General features: G+C 35.9%; 1 protein-coding gene across 5 annotated transcripts in view; it reads right to left on the bottom strand.

Annotated features, from left to right (window-relative positions):
* The window catches only part of LOC106878111 (uncharacterized), a 31,878-nt gene that overhangs the window by 5,991 nt on the left and 21,944 nt on the right, over positions 1-3,943 (bottom strand). The window lies entirely within an intron of this gene.

The following is a 3,943-nucleotide window of genomic DNA, read 5'->3' on the forward strand; positions in this document are numbered from 1 at the left end:
TGTGTGTGTGTGTGTGTATATGTTTGTGTATCTGTGTTTGTCCCCCCAACATCGCTTGACAATCGCTGCTGGTGTGTTTATATCCTTGTAACTTAGCGGTTCGGCAAAAGAGACCGATAGAATAAGTACTAGGCTTACAAAGAATAAGTCCTGGGGTCGATTTGCTTGACTAAAGGCGGTGCTCCAGCATGGCCAGTCAAATGACTGAAACAGGTAAAAGAGTAAAAGAGAAAGTATTACATTCTCTTCTTTTCCTTTTGCATTATCTCTCTTAATGTAATTAACTTTAAGAGAGAGAGTGAGTGGGGAGAGGGAATGTGTGTGTGTGTATGAGTGACGAATAGGATGCGTGCGTGTGTGTATGAGTGTGTGAATAAAGTACAGCATGTATGTGAACAAAAACCAGAAAGCAATGAGTAAAGACTAAGATGTGTATGTACTTTTCATTAGATAATATTGATTTAAAATTTTGGCACAATTTTAGGATGGAAATTTGTGGGGAAGGGTCCAGGTGATTATATTGACCCAGCATTCAACTGGTACTTATTTCATTAACCCAGAAAGGATGAAGGACAAAGTCGGCCTCAGCAGGATTTGAACTCAGAACATAAAGACAAATGAAATGCGGCTAAGCATTTTGCCCCATGTGCTAATAATTCTGCCAGCTTGCAGCCTTGTTACAGATGGATAATATTGATGTGACAACAGTATACCCCAACTAGTGTGTCACTTCATCTGTAATCACAGACCCACCATTAAGGCATAGGCTTTACACGTGCCACCGGCACAAGTGCCCAGAAGGCGACGCTGGGCACAGGTGCCATCACGATTTCGCTTTCGCTTGCCCCAACAGGTCTTCGCAAGCCGAGTTTCGTGTCCAATGAAGGAGACGACGTTGGCGTGGGTACCAGTCGTCGAATTTAGTTCATGAGATCAAAACTTACAACTAGAGCCATTATCATGCCTCTGGGCAAGGTACATAACTCATTAACTACTTGCCTCAGTCTGCCTGACTGATAGGAGGTTTCCTCTCCTAATTCATGACTGAGTGGTTAGAAGCAGTAGGAAATGAACATCCAGCTGTAAAAACAAAAGATACACATTGGTGTCTTCTGAGAAAGTTAAGACTTTAAGTTTTGAACAATGCCATTGTTAGAGTAGAAGTTTTTCTTCTCCAACAAATTAGCGTCCGTTAAACAGTCTCAACTTCGTACCCCTACTTACGCTGGATCTTCAAAAGGATTCATACTCACAGATCATCACTTGTCTACCAGTTCAAGTGATCCAACAACACATAAATATCTAAAATTGCAATAACAAAACAAAAAAAAAAACTGCTCCATACATGCTTGTATAGATATATGGATGTAACACAATTAAAAAAAAATATATATCTTTAAAGGTTTAATTGAATTTGTAACAAAAGCATGTATCTCTATGGTCAGATTAAAAACATGATATCAGGCATGCAAATAGATAGAATTAAGATAACAATTTCAATGAGTATTAATTCCAAAATGGTTAATAAGATGGTAATTAACATCTAATAATTTAAGAATTAGAACTGTTAAACCAAAAATACTAACTACCAAATTTTGCAATATTGTAAAATGAAAATGCTAATTCAACAAAATTCAAATGATTTCCTGATATTATCAATTTGTACATGAAGAAAATCAATTAATGGTAAAAGTAAATGTAGAAAAGGAGAGGATCCAAATGAAAATGGGGTTAGATTTCTGAAGTTCAAATGATGATACAAATAACATTGGAGAACATGGGTTTTGTTGTCTGGTGTTGGAGATGTATTTCCTAGTAATTTTGAGGTGCTGATTTCAAAAATGAAATCCATTTTGCTCTACCATGTCAAGATTTTTGACAAACTCAAATGTCCATTTTTCAAAATTTCTGATATTATCACCATATTACAACATAAGTCTAAAAGTGCATTTTCTGCACAGTCATCTGGACTACTTCCCTGAAAATCATAATGCAATAAGTAAGGAGCAAGGAGAAAAATTCCACCAAGACATCGAGACCGTGGAGACTGAATATCAGGTAGATGGAACACAAACATAATGGCTCACTACTGCTAGTCTCTGCCAAGTGACAGTCGTGATGCAAATTATTCACACAAAGCAGCAAAGAGAAAGTTCATTCTCTTAATAGCTCCATTCTGACAGAAATATCTATCCTAGGATGTGTAATTAAACATTTTGTGTAATATATTTGTTAAACAACAAAAAGTTTAGTATCATTTGGTTTGTGTTAGTTTCTTATTTCAGTATTACATTTAATAACAACATTAAAATGTTTTTGGTAAAAAAAAAACTGAATTCCTGTTTAACAAAAAAACTTGACATGATAGAAAATTTCTGAGGGTATTTCTGAACACAGCACCACCAAATTAGGTAGAATGAATTGTAAAAAGCAAGACAAGTAAAAAATTTTTTTGAAAATGTTCCCCGGTTATCAATAAAATAATAAAAACAGCTGACCAGCCCTATTACTTACGGATAAACAATGCAACTGTGCTTATTCAGAGAGTAAGCTGCAGGGGAAAAAACTTGAGGTGATAGAAGAAAACTGAGTGTAGTTTTGAAATCAGCATGCTAATTTTAGTCTAAAATCAAGGGAAAAGGCAAACTCAACAGAAATTATGTTAAAAAATGTTCTTCTGTGTAATCTTGTTAAGAAGAAATGTTAATCCGAGAAATTGGAATGGTTGATTAGATAGTGTTGGCTTTTCAGTTTAACCCTTTAGCATTTAAGCAGGTTCATATCCAGCCTGAATATTCTACTTGTTCTACATTGAAACCCACTTGATCAGACCTTTCACACATACCCTACAATGTCATTTTTAAAATAATCACAGCATGGAATCTCGAAGCTACATGATCAATTCGAGGCAATGCAAATAAACAAGCATTACACTTACCAGAGTGATTTGAATGCTAAAAGGTTAAGAATAAAACAATAAAATTATCCCTGTCTCAATACTCAAGCATTAGCAACAGAGAGAAAGCACACCTGAACTTGAAGGGTAGTTAATAAGAATAAGACAATAAAATTATCCCTGTCTCAATACTCAAGCATTAGCAACAGAGAGAAAGCACACCTGAACTTGAAGGGTAGTTAATAAATATTTTAAAAGATTTTTAGTTATTATTATCACCATTTAAACAATATTTTCCTCCATACTGACATAAACTGGAAATTTCCTCTATTTCTTACAGCTGTATCACTTATAAACCTAAAGTGATTCAATATTACTGTTATCGGATAAATGAGTTTTGCTCATCTTAAGCCATCTCAATATTGGTTTCACATGTTGGCACAAGACCAGTAAGTTTGGAGGAGGGTGCATAAGTTGATTACATCAACCTCAGCGCTGGACTGGTACATATTTTATTGACCCTGAAAGGTTAAGTCAACATCAGTGGAATTCCAACATCAGTGGAATTTCAACTCAAAACAAAGATGTACGAAATGCCACCAAGCATTTTGCCTACAAGATATAATATTGTCAGACTTTTTTACATTGAGCCTCTATTTTTAAAGCATTTTATTATTATTACAGTTCATTCAGTATGTAGAAAAGGAGTAGGTAGTAACTCTATAAGATGTACCCGGTGCAAGCTATGGACACATAAGAGGTGCAGCAACATCAAAGGCAGGTTAACTAGCAAGTTTTTATTTGTGGAAGATGTTCAGGTGCAATAAAGACTGTAAACAAACAGGAAACAACTTCTATCTCATTCCAGGGTGAAAAACTAGAGGTAGTCGATAGCTTCCTCTATCTGGGCGACCAAGTTAGTAGTGGGGGTGGGTGCGCTGAAAGTGTAGCTGCTAGAATAAGAATAGCCTGGGCAAAGTTTAGAGAGCTCTTACCCCTGCTGGCGACAAAGGGACTCTCACTCAGAGTAAAAGGCAGACTGTATGA

This window comes from Octopus bimaculoides, chromosome 19, assembly GCF_001194135.2.
Source record: "Octopus bimaculoides isolate UCB-OBI-ISO-001 chromosome 19, ASM119413v2, whole genome shotgun sequence".
Lineage (NCBI taxonomy): Eukaryota > Metazoa > Mollusca > Cephalopoda > Octopoda > Octopodidae > Octopus > Octopus bimaculoides.